Below are 13779 nucleotides of genomic sequence, written 5' to 3' on the forward strand. Positions count from 1 at the left end.
TCCCCCTCCCCCTCCCCCTCCAAGCACCGGCTACCGCGTTCTGCCTGCGATGTATAATGATAAGGTTGTACGTTACACTACACAAGCGCGGCGACCGGCCCCGTCGTCGGACTACTATAGCGCTCTGTACAATATCAGTGGTTTCTCTCTCGTCACTGTCGTCTCTCGTACGTAGTGACACTTGCGATTTCGACCCCCCGCCCTCCCCCCGGATAAATGATAACGAGTGATGATAGACTATAACTGTGACGTCACCAACGCGATCTGTAAATGACGAAGGGTTGATTAAAACGCGTGGTTATTGGTTATTGGTATTGGTATTGGTATTGGTATTGGTATTGGTATTGGTATTGGTATTCGTATTCGTATTGGTATTGGTATTAGCAATTGCTATTGGGTTTGGAATTGGTATTGGTTTTGGTATTAGTATTGGTATTGGTATTGGTATTGGTATTGGTATTGGTATTGGCATTGCTATTGGGTCTGGTTTTGGTATTGGTATTTGTACTTGTATTGGTGTTTACAGAACGTTGTGCTGCATTAACAGTTCTTTTCTATGATAACACATTTATTACTTTACATACATTATTGTTCGATGTTTACGCAGTACGAAATTGTGAAATTTGTTTAACTCATGACATATGTTATATCTACATTACTTATGAAATCAAGAAACAAATATAGTGTTTTCGTTCCAGGAACTATTTGCGCTAGCGTAGGCCTACTGTTGCTACTATCTATACGCCGAAACCCCGACGGACGGAGTTTTCAAAATCTCAACTTCGGAGCACATTTCTGGCTCACGATCAATGAGAACTGATAAGGCTGAAGATAATGAGAACATTTCGTGATGCTTGCATGTACTGCAATTATGCTCACAGTAGGTGTATTCAGGCTTTTCGTTGCGAGGTTTATCCACTTTAATAACGACGTTATTTATGTATGTAAATGTGCGTTAATGTGCGTTAATGTGTGTTAACGAATTATTTTGTGTGAGGTACCGATTGAGAGCGAACGCATTACGCATGTCATGTAACGGCTAGTATATAAGTCCATCCACCAAGCCGTAAGGAAGTGAAAAGACAAGCTTCTAACCATCGCGTCCATGTACTGTTGAACGGGTTAAAGCGACATTTACTTCTCATGATTAATTTGGCTCTATAGCGACCTTTATTAGCGACTAATTTAGCCCTGTATCGACTGACCGCCTGTCGCCACCATGCAGCCACTCGCTAACCCTGTCGGTGGTTGTAATAACTAATTGAAATTATTAATTGTGCACGTCAATGAAACTAATGAAAACTCACGTGGAACTAATCGCGCTATTGTTAGTGTTTCTATTCATATATTTCGTGGCTGAATTACGGTATCATATTATACAGTAAACACCCGCATAAAAGAACCCATGATTTTCTGTTTCAGGTTGAAGAGGTTTTTTGGGGGGGTGGGGGGATATTGTGTACATTATCTAGGTAAAATTGGCTTTAATTAGTGAATAATTGACACTAGTTAATTAACCAACTGCTTAATATTAGAAATTATATGTCTGTTTAAATTTATTTGAGTTAATTTATTTATCACCTTTAATTTACTTATCATATTAAACACAATGAAAGGTCAAATGCTGTGAAAATTTATTTGACTAATAGTAGACAGTTTCCAATGGTGTAGCACTACTAGCACACATACTTGGATTGCCCCAGTTTGCTGTAATTTTCGGTATTTTTTTTTATATAAGAACCTGTTTAATTTATCAGGCTGAAGAGTTCGTTATATTAATAGGTGCTTTATTGTCCAATTTCAGCCTGGAGGTTCTTAAAATCACGGTTTTTTTTTATGCGGGTGTTTACTGTACTATAGCCTAATTTACGGTTACTTCCAAAGTTATTTCGTTACACGCTGGGTGCATACACTTCGCATTTCGTGTGGCTGTTGAATGCGACGTATGATGACCATGTGATATTTTTTAACCATCTTTAGTAGACCATTTCTACGGGATTTAAGTTCTGGAATTGCGTGTGTGCGTACGCGCGCGCACGTGTGTGTGTGCGCGTGTGGGTGTGGCAGAGATGCAACCACTACGATTTATCCGTATTTTATACGAATTTCTATTCTTTTTGGACCGACGACCAGTTTGTATCAAACTACGAATTTCACTGTGATTTTTTTTTTCAATTTATTGTCATTTTTTACCCTCAGAATGCAGGAAATTGCATCTCAGAAATCAAATGTTTCCGGGGGCATGCCGGACCCTACGTGACCTCGAACTACTAATTTGATGGCCAGAAACTACAGATTGCTTCAAATATTGTGTTGGCATCTCTGCTGTGTTGTGTGGTGTGCGCGCGCTGTGGTTGCGGCTGTGCGGGTGTCGTGTTGTGCCGCGCTGTGCGTGCGTGCGTGCATGTGCCGTGCTGTGCGTGCGGTGCGTGTACTGCGCTCGCGTGCGCGTGTTTTCATACCGGGCGTGTTGTTTTACCGCGACAGGAAATCTTCATACGCGTTCATACGAGTGTTTACGTAATAAGGCAATTCAAATTTTTGCTGCGATCAGAGAAAATGTTTTGATGCGCAGTTTCGTTATCGATCTTGCGTTCGTTTGCAGTGAGTCGACATTCGCCAGTCAAGCCGGCTACATTCAGGGTGTCCCAGTGGTAGCCGACACTCAACAACGGCTCAGCTGACAAGCTCTCAGCGGGAGATTATGGTAAGTAGTATACATCTACCACCCCGTACCAGTTAACGAGTAGGTATAGAGTGAGTGCTGTTTGACTATAGGAACGCGTGTGTTTGTTGTGCTGTTACGCGTTTGGGTGCATTTTCGGGTGCATGTGGCCGACAGTAGTGTGTAGGGCCTATGTGTTTGTGTGGTGTATGTGGTGTGGTGTGTGTGTGTGTGTGTGGTGTGTGTGCGTGGCGTGCGTGCGTGCGTGCGTGCGTGCGTGCGTGCGTGCGGCGTGCGTGCGTGCGTGCGTGCGTGCGTGCGTCGTGTGTGTGTGTGTGTGTGTGTGCGTGGTGGGTGTGGGTGTGTGTTTGTAGTGTGTGTGTGTGTGTGTGTGTGTGTGTGTGTGTGTGTGTGTGTGCGTGCGTGCGTGCGTGCGTGCGTGCGTGCGTGGGGTGTGGGATGGGGTGTGTTGTGTGTTGTGGTGTGTGTGTGTGTGTGTGTGATGTGTTGTGTGTGTGTGTTGCGCGCGCGCGTGCGTGCGCGCAGTGCGTGCGTGCTGTGTGTGTTTGTGGTGTGTGTGTGTGTGTGTGTGTGGTTGTGTGTGTGTGTGTGGTGTGTGTGTGTGGTGTTTGTGGTGTGTGTGTGCGTGCCGTGCGTGTGTGCGTGCGTGTGTGTGTGTGTGGGTGTGGGTGTGGGAGTGGTGTGGGTGTGTGCTGTGTGTTTGTAGTGTGTGTGTGTGTTGTGTTTGTGTGCGTGCGTGCGTGCGTGCGTGCGTGCGTGCGTGCGTGCGTGCGTGTGTGCTGTGTGTGTGTATGTGTGTACATGTAGGGTGGAATTATTATACATGTGCTACCGCTAATATTCTCTCTGATTTATGGTAATGTATAGGCAAACTTTGTGCTGGCCTGTTTTCTCAAGTTCTATGTCACTGGCGTTGTGTAAAACAATTTTTTCGAGAGGGTTTATCACCTTGTTTTAATCAACGGCCACGAGGCGTGTGTACTTTATGATTTCTCGGGTGAACGCGATACAGTGCGTTACAGTGTCGAATTCTTGAAAGCTCACGAAACAATTGGCATAATATATGATGTCTCGCTAGATATTGCATCAGCAGACGCACTGCTTTATGTGATACACGAGTGTGTGTAATCATGAATAAAAATTGGATTACTATAGGGGAAAATCTCCCCAGGTTTACGTAGGTTTACACACTATTCAAAGGCGGCAATCTCAAGATCTTTGATCGTGCTAGGTGAAAAGGAGTGCTAGGAATGCAAGTGACCTCTTTTTGTCGAATTGGTGTATCGAACTATATGGACCCGTATGCGACGTAGCGAGCGGATTTGCCAGAGGCCAGCACGCACGTTTTTTCCTCGGGGCAGCTACCACGTAAAATCGAAGTCGACGGAAAGTTGAGACGGGTCCGTCGCGAGTACGTATTTCTACTCACATGTATTAGTATTTAAACGAGAGATAGATCGATATCGTGTCATCGGTTGGCGATGCATACAGCTGGCATGTTCCTCATGTTACTCCAGCTGTTCCCATGTTATTCCCATGTTACTCCGCTGTTGTCCCAAGTTATTCCCATGTTACTCCGCTGTTGTCCCAAGTTATTCCCTCCATGTTGTCCAAGTTATTCCCAGTGTTACACCGCTGCTTCTATAACAATCACGTCGCGTGATTGAGTGTATTTTTGCGCCACGAGGGGTCGCCCACGTCATTAGTCTGCGAAGTTGATTGTCTGTCTCTTGCTGATGGCTTCCCATATAGAGAGTAAAAGCTTCATTCGCCAGACTGGTAATTGAATTACTGTAAAGGTGTATGTGTGGTTTTCAAGCTACCGTGGTAGTCGTGTGAATATCGTGGTTGTGAAAAGCGCGACGTTATACACCTAGCATATATTATTACCTCCGCCAAGGAGGTTAATGTAATCGGTCTCGTGTGTGTGTTCGTGTGTGTGTGTAGCCACTAGTGTTCGCGCGATCGATTCAGCAGCAGTCGCCTTAGGGCGTCGAGTCAGCAGCAGCTCGCCTTAGGGCGTCCAGTCAGCAGCAGCTTGCCTTAAGGCGTTCAGTCAGGCAGCAGCCAGCAGCGAGCCAGCTGTTATACGCATTCATGTTACATGGCTGCGCGAGGTATGCCACTCTCCAGTGAGTGCCCTCTGTCTAGTTATATAGTATATACGCAGTATAACGTATAATATATACACCGTGACTCCGGTGCGATGTTCGAACCGTAGTTATCGTGGTCGATGCAGTTCACTGACGCTGACCAGTGACCAGTGAAGGCTGGTGCAATAAGCCTATAGCTGTATAAGACATATGTCTGGTGTGTGTGTTTGTTTGTCGTGTGAGTTTCGCGGTAAAGTATATAGCTGTATAAGACAAATGTCTGGTGTGTGTGTTTGTCGTGTGTGTTTGTCGGCACGATCTGTCATTACAGTAGAGACGTTATACATGGAATGTGTCTCATCAGCCTTAGCGAGACAGGGTGTTAGCGGGCTAACGATAGCGGACCGCAAATTGCGCTAGCCGATGTATCTTCATTGTCTGTCTTCTGATGAGTGAAGATATTGTGTTGTCTTACAGCGATGTGCGTGTCGCGTGCGGCAGCTGACGCGGGTCACTGTGTCCCTCTATTGTAGAATTTTGGTGCACAATTAACTCGTGCGCTTAATTGCGATGCAACGGCGTGGTGTCGCAATCGCGTGGTGTAGCGTTTGATTTCCCCTCTCTCACTCACTCTCTCTCTTTCACCCACTCTCTCTCTCTCTATCCTCTTCCACCCCTCTGTCTCTCAGACACACACCGCGCGCGGCGCCAGCACAACACGCATAACCCACGCGCGCACGCACGTACGCACACACACAACACACACACACACACACACACACACACAAACGCCACACACCACACACACACACACACACACACACACACACACAACTACACACACGCACGCACTCACACACACACACACACACACACACACCACACACACACACACACACACACAGTCACACACCAGCACACACAGCACACACACACACACACACACACACACACACACACACACACACACACACGATCACACACACATACAACACACACACACCACACACACACACACACGCACGCCACGCACACACACACACACACACACACACACACACGCACACACACACACACACACACACACACACACACACACACACACACTCGCACGTGAGAGCTAGAGCAGTCAGAACCGGCTTGGCGCGTCTTCAATAAGCGTAATCTGCCTGCACTCGCTGCGTTCACTTCCTGTTTCAGACACGCGGGATGAACGATGCGGCTTCCACCCCCCACCCCCCACTACACACACGGTCGCGATGAACCGCCGTACAGCCACATACCTCCCCCCTCCCCCCGTCCCCCACTCCCCTCCAAAGCCCCGGACTACCGCGTTCTGGCATGCGATGTATAATGATAAGGTTGTTGCTACGCCTACACAAGCCGGCGACGACCCCGTCGTCGGACTAGCTAATACGCGCTCGTGTACAATATCAGTGGTTTAACTACTACTCGTCACATCCGTTCGGTCGTCTCGTACGAGGTGACACTTTTTGCGATTCCGACCACCACACTCCAGCCAGGAATACATGATAACGGAGTGAGCTAGACTATAACTGATGACGTCACGCACGCGATCTGTAAATGACGGAACGGTTGATTAAAAACGCGTTGGGTATTGGCTTATAACACCTCAGGGCACTCTATAATCACGGTATTGTATTACCAAGCAGCTATTGTATTGGTTAGGGTTTTCCCAGTATTACCGCTTATGTATTGTTATTGTATTGGTATTGTTAATTGGAATTTGGTATTGGAACTTGGTATTGGTACTGGTATTAGCATTGCTTATTGGTAATGGTATTGGTATTAGTATTTGGTATTGGTATTCCACTATTGGTTGGTTTTGGGTATTGGTATTTGTACTTGTATTTGGTGTTTTACTTTGGTGCTGGTTTTGTGTATTGATCTAGTGAGAAGGTGGGATGGATAGTCAGCCAGTCCCTCGTTCGTGGAGTTCTTTACCTCTATCCTTCAGTTTAAATGAATGCCGCAGTCAGTCATAGAACAGCGGTTATGAATCGGTATCTGGTAATGGAGGCGGCAGGTGTGTGAAGTTAGCAAACCGCAATGAGCCCGAGAAACTTTTACTTTCCACTTACCTTGACATACCGCGGTTTCGCGATGTCTTAGTGAACTCCAGCTTTGTAAGGTCTCGCCGCCGTAATATAACATGAAAACGACGACAGGTGAGGAAGATATTTGGTCTACAAGAGATCGTCATGCCCTCGTGCCTGCCAGCAACGGGGTTATTTTGTATTAGAAATCCATCGGCTAAGATTAACTGCGAACTTACGCATGAAAAAACTACCCTATATTGCACACGAGATGACATCTTCTCTTATCTTGACATGCTATCTGACTTTCATATCAGGCCGCTCCAAGCCGTGAGAGCCTGACTGTATTCCAGTCTCATATGGGAAACCATCAACTAGCAGAGACACAAGATTGGCGAAAAATAATGAAGGAAATTTCAACGCAAGTAATGTAAGTGCCTATAGCTTTTAACGGCCCCCTTGATTAGGGATAAACCGATAGTTATTAGAAATGAAACGAAGTTTATTAATGGCTAGATATTAACTCCTGCACACCACGACACCTCCCCTCCCGATTTGGCTTGTGCAGAGTGTGCAACCACCTACGATTTATCCGTATTTTATACGACATTTTCTACTTCCTTTTTGCCACCACTACGACGAGTTTGCTATAACGAATTTCACTGTGATTCGAAATTTTGTTGTGTTGTCAATTTATTGTCAATTTTTTGTCAAATTTATTGTCATTCTTTGGACCCTCAGAATGCAGAAATTGCATCCCAGAATCAAAAATTTTTCGGGGGCATGCCGGACCCCTAGCAAACTCGGGTCACTACGTGAGTCTCGAACTACTAATTTGATGCCTAGCAAACTACAGATTTGCTTCAAATATTGTGTTTGGCAATCTCTGCTGTGCGTAATATGGGTAGGTCGGTGGGTGGCGCGTGGCTGTGCAAGGATGAGCATTTAGCTGGGTGCGTGGGCAGGTCTGTGCAACTGCCTCGCCTTATTAGCCGGTCCCCGGTCCCTTGTATTGTAGTGTACGTGTATGTATTGTAGTGTATTTTGTATTGTCCGCGCTCACCACCAGCCACAGACGATCTCCCAGCCATCGCTTATTAGAGAAATAGCAGGTCATTACGAACAAGCGCGAAAATATCGACGAGGGTGGAATTCCATTCAGGTAGCGCTACTCCCTGGTGTGGTATCCCTCTACCGGAGGTTTCCCGCATGCGCACACAGGCGCGCCGTATTGGCGTCTCAAACTCAGACAGATGGCGCCTCTCGCTCTGGCTCCAATTCTACCATTGCCACAAGGCTGATTTCCGTAAGAATTTCTTACGCTTTTTTACTATAAGTTTTACAGCCGACCTTTTATGAGAAATTTGCCGCCCATTTACTACTCTTCAAATCCATTACGCTGTTTTACTAAACTAGTTCACGTATTCTATTGCATGATATTTTGGGATGCCTGCCAATATACACCAATTCTCGAACATTGTCTTTGATAGCATTTTTTGCGTATTCAGCTTAAAAACTCTAAATTTGTCCACCAACAAAACATGCAAATCATAGAAATTTCTCATGTTTTGTTCGGCAGCAACTTTGCGGCCGTTGGATTTGCCATTTGCTGGATTTCCTGGAGCTTCGCCCACTTTAAAATAGTGCTAGCATTGTGGCAGTGGTATATCCTGAGTGCTCGCCTCAATCCCAACCACAGAGATCAAACAGTCAGAGAGACTATCGGCTTTTTAGCTTTATTTTTAAATTTTGTTAAATTGCGCCGCCACAACGACAAAGAGAGCAATTTTCATCTCTGTGGTGAGATTGCGTCGGCCATAATCCTGCGTCACAGACGCTGTGGCCCCTAACTGTGACCCTAGGAGCGCTTAAAAAAATAAACCTTAGGCCAAAACAAAATATAAGTGTGGTTTAATCCGTCTTCATGCCGAAAAAGAAAAAATAGGGTAGGTAGGTAGGGAAAGCATTTTTTTATTAAAAACATTTTATTTTACGAAACATGCTCCGAAGGTTAGTGCGTCTTGGGCTTTTTGAAGCAGGAACTGTCAGATTCATATATTTTTTTATATTTTTTTTAATTTTTTTTTTTTTTACTTTAAAGAAAAATTCGACAATAATATGGTTAGGGTCGCTGGGAATAAAATTAGGGTCCGGTCGGAAACGATAACCACCCACCTCATATTGTTTTTTTGCGCTTAGTCCGTGCGTGATGCTGTTGTAGAAGGCATGTGGTTAAAGAACTGTGGAGGATCGCGCGGAGGTAGCGTGCAGAGGTCGCCGGCCTACTCGGAATTTACGAAATTGAAGAACGAACAAATGTTTTTCGTTACAAGTAATTTGTCACTATAGAAACTCATGTGTCGTGCTCCGTTTTTATCTTTCGGTGGTCAGGCTACGGTTTTCAAATTACCCTCTCGTGTTTTGTTTGGCCCTTGTTTAGAAATACAGGCTGCGTGTGTCGCCATATGCATGTCCGGCATTTTTTAATACGTTTAGAAACTTCGCACACAACCGCATTAGAGACCATTTGAATGGATTTTCTAATCGATAATGGTTCAATTTTTATGGCGCAAAACTTGCACTGAATTCGTTTCAAACAACAAACTCTTGTCATAGGCATCTGCGTGTAATATAGTGATCGAACGTCCATCAATACCAGAGTGAGTAATAGAGAATATAATAAAGAATTAATAGAGAATTAATGAAGAAACAATAGAGAATAATTCTTATTAGTTCACTCCTGCATGGGGCGGTTCCCGAACTGATTAACTTAATTATGATTAAATCACTAAATCATACTTAACTTCCTGTAATTATGATTAGTGATTTAATCATGATTAAATACTTCAAGTACGCGTTCGTGAACCGTCCCCTGACGTATAGTGTGATCTTAATTAGCAGTGCGCTGGTAAGATTTCGTGGGAGGTGGCGTACGTGTTGGGGTATATTAAGTTGTAGTAGCTAATGAGAAGGGGTAAGTTGTAGTAGCTATTGTACTAGGTAATTGCTGTACGTAGGTAAGATGTAGTAGCTAATAGAACACAGCTAATAGTAGGGGGGGGGTGCGTGATATTATGTAGTGATGTATTATATTTGCAAGCATTGCAGCGATCAGTGAACACGTGTGTAAAGGTGCCACTGTTGTCATGTCAAATTGCTGTATATGATTCTACACAATTGAACCACTAGACGCGGGAGAGCGAGAGGAGGGGAGGCAAGAGAGCGAGACGAAAGAGAGCGAGGAGAGAAGAGAGAGAGAGATAGAGAGCGAAGAGAGAGAGAGAGAGAGTGAGAGCGAGAGAAAAGAGAGAAGAGCAGAGGAGCGAGAGAGAGAGGGAGAAGAGAGAGAGAGAGAGAGAGATGAGCAGAGAGAGAGAGTGAAGTGACGAGCGAGAGGGCGAGAGAGAGAGAGAGAGATGCAGAGAGCAGAGAGAGAGAGAGAGAGAGAGAGAGAGAGAAGAGCAGCGAGAGAGAGAAAGAGAGAAAGAGAAGAAAGGAGAGAGAGAGAGAGAGAGAGAGAAAGAGAGAGAGAGAGGAGAAGAAGAGAGTATGTAGAGAAGAGAGAGAGAGAGAGAGGAGCAGGCTGAGCCATTGCTCGCGGCAGATTCCCACGCCATTTGACTCGCGCGTCGAATTAGTCCAGGAAGCGAGGCGCCGCACAACGTAGCGTGACCTTCACTACACGTTGCTGGCCTGCTGCTGCTAGCGTCAGTGTGGGCCGTGCTAGTTGAACGATCGGTCGCCTTCCTCTCGTGCGCTTTGTTTGGGGGGGGGTGCGCCTGACAGGAGTCAGAGTAACTAATATACGTGCGTGCGTGCGTCGTGGTGCGTGCGTGCCTGGCAAGATGCAGGTGATCGATAATCGATGTGCTGAAGCCGCCGTACCTGGATAGCGTCATCCTGTTGTGTGGCTGCATGCGTGACAATTCGTCTTTATAGTGTTCGGCTGGGGAAACGAAGGAAGCTAGGTGCTGAGGGAAGAGGAGGTGAGTGAGTGTTGACTAGCTATCCTGTTTTGTCATTATTATTATTACTGATGATATATATCTATATATATATATATATATATATAATATTATATATCAGAAAGTTCATAAATAGAAAATTCTTCTATTAGGTACTCTTGATATTATGTGTGTATGTAAATCAATATGCAGCGCGTGACTGTATAGGCTGAATATATGCGCTGACCAAAATTATTTTCGCACATGTGCGACATGTGCAAATGTTGGACAGCCTCCCATATACCTCCCCTTGAGCCTTGTTCTCTACGAGGTGCCGGGCCACGAAAGGGGTCGAAGATAAGCGATGGTGCCGATGTCCCGGGGCCATCAATCATCAGGATGAACCATTCAGATTTTCAAAGTCAAATGTCCGACGGAACCATTGGAATATTTTTTGTCCCATTTTACGTGGAAATTTTCTTTGAGTTTCCACGTGTCGATTATTTGCTGATCCGTGTTGCACCATAGCAAATGTTTGGCATGATTGTAACAATGAGAACAATTTCGGAGGACCATCTAAAATTTCGGAGGACCATCTGAATTTCAAACTAGATGGTTCTGTGGTCCATCTCTTTTTCTCTCCTTATTTCTACTCCCGGCGTGGGTATACGCACATACGTACAGTGAACCCACCTGCCGATTACCTGTTCGCGAACCCTCAGGTTAATGTCCAGGAACGCCCATCCCGTGCGTGTTTGAGGCGACACCGCGGCAGTAGTGTAATACCGATGATGCGTGGACCAGTTTCTTTTCGCAAAACTTGGCACAAAAGGCGCGCTGTGTTTGTTCGCCGCCGCCATGCTATACAGCAACGCTTCTGTGGAATACCGTATAACGGGTTGTGACCCCAAGACAGGTCGGCCCTTGTTAAGAAACATCGCAAAGTTAAAGCCTGACTGCTAAGCTAAGATGGCACTTACGACGAATGTCATGTTACGAGAAATAGCGTTGACAGAAACGCCATCGCAGCTATAGAAAAACTTACGATAGCTAGCTGGGTTTAATTAGATTAATGTGAATATTAGACTGGGTTTGATGGGAATGGATGGGTTGATTGAATGGATTGAGATGGAATAGGATAGATGGATGGATGGATGGGATGGATGGATGATGGATGGATGGATGGATAGATGGATGATGGACGGACGGACGGACGGACGCGACGGACGGACGGACGGACGGATGGATGGATGATGCGATGGACGGTCGGACGGTACGATGGATGGACGGACAGACGGGTGGATGGATGAGCGGACGGACGCGACGCGACGACGGATGGATGGATGGATGGTCGGACGGACGGATGGATGGGCGGTCAGACGGGTGGATGGATGACGGCTTACAAGGATCAACGCATTAACTAGTCCAGCCGTGCATAATGGCACTGTTGTCGCACAATCGCGGATCCGATATCAGACGGAAGTGTATTGAATTCTAACAGTAATCGTTTTTTTCCTTCATAGAGAGAGAGAGAGAGAGAGAGAGAGAGAGAGAGGAGAGAGAGAGAGAGAGCAGAGAGAGAGAGCGAGAGCGAGAGGCGAGAGAGAGAGAGAGACAGAGAGCAGAGAGAGAGAGAAGAGGAGAGAGAGACGAGAGAGAGAGAAGAGAGAGAGGAGCAGAGAGCGAGAGAGATAAGAGAGAGAGAGAGGAGACTGGTTTTATTTTTGGGTACATAGTTTGGTCTTGCGCACGGCCGTCTGAACGTTGTTGGATATGTCGGTCGTGCGGTGACCGTCGCGTACGTGCGTGCGTTTCGACGCGTGCATTCGTGCGTATGCGTCCGTTACGCGCGTTTCGAGCGTGCATTCGTGCGTGCGTCCGTCCGTACGTGCGTGCATTTCGTGCGTGCGTGCGCCGTAACGTGCGTGCGTTCGAGCGTGCATTCGTGCTCGTTGCGCGATATTTATTTCTATAAACAGACGATGCTACAGTAGATTGGGCCGTAGATCTTCTGCGTATATTCGATAACATTTCTGTCGCATTGTGTGGCTTCAATTCGCCGTCGTTGGATATAACCATAAAAAATGTCGACAATACATGTTTTCGTGGCTGCGGCGAAGCGTGGAAATGTTGTGGTCGCGTTGCGCCACTCCGGCAAACTCGCACGCATTATAGGGTCCCTATATACCAGATATGTAATATAGGAACCCTAGCACGCATGTTAGCTCTAGAACTATAGCCCTTCGTACCGCCACATGTAGCTGTGGTGGAGCGAAGGGCCTATAGTTCTAGACACTGGCACTTGAGCGGTTTCAATAAAACTATAATGCTAAATAAATACGAAAATCTATTTATCTATCTAAAAGTCTTAATGTTTTCATACTCTCTTTCACACTATTATTGCCGACCGAATAACATCATTTATTGCCAGTGCATGGTGCAGCATGCAGCTAAGGCGTGCGCGGCCAGGGTTTTGTTGTAGATGAGCATTTGGACGGAATTTACAGGAAATTGTCGCCAATAATAGGTTGAAAGAAAGTAGAGAAACATTAGACTTTGGTCAGTAAATAGATTTCGTATTTAATTTAGCATTATATTTATTGAAACGCTCCAAGTGCCTGGTGGTTGCTATAGAGCTAGCATGTATCATATGGTATGTATGCCAGTGGGCGCGCAGAAATTACGCAGTGCTGCTGGAAATGCTCGGTGAGGATCACCACGGCGTGATAGGTTAAACAAACGATCCGTCAATCGGCCTTACAGGTAAACACTAAACAGTGACAATCAGAAGGAGCCGACAGCACGGCCACCGCGCAGGTAAACACCAATCACGGGTATAACAGGTATGCGCGGCCAGGTGTTTAGAGTAATTAACTAGACACGTGAAAGGTAAACAAAGTGAAGAAAATCGCGTAAATAATAACATGCATTAGTTGCAACAGGTAGAATATATATTGTGTAAAGTTGTTAGAGTAATTAACTAGACACCCGTGCATGTA

At 45.8% G+C, this 13779-nt stretch overlaps 1 protein-coding gene across 1 annotated transcript in view; it reads left to right on the top strand.

Annotated features, from left to right (window-relative positions):
* LOC106811898 (protein spire homolog 1-like) overlaps positions 1-13779 on the top strand; it is a 59857-nt gene that overhangs the window by 15495 nt on the left and 30583 nt on the right. The window contains exons 2-3 of the mRNA XM_014815630.1: positions 699-880; positions 2606-2707. The gene's annotated coding sequence lies outside the window, so the exon portion shown is untranslated. The remainder of the gene's footprint in view (positions 1-698; positions 881-2605; positions 2708-13779) is intronic.

The sequence above is a fragment of the Priapulus caudatus genome, unplaced genomic scaffold (genome assembly GCF_000485595.1).
Source record: "Priapulus caudatus unplaced genomic scaffold, Priapulus_caudatus-5.0.1 Scaffold589, whole genome shotgun sequence".
NCBI lineage: Eukaryota > Metazoa > Priapulida > Priapulimorpha > Priapulimorphida > Priapulidae > Priapulus > Priapulus caudatus.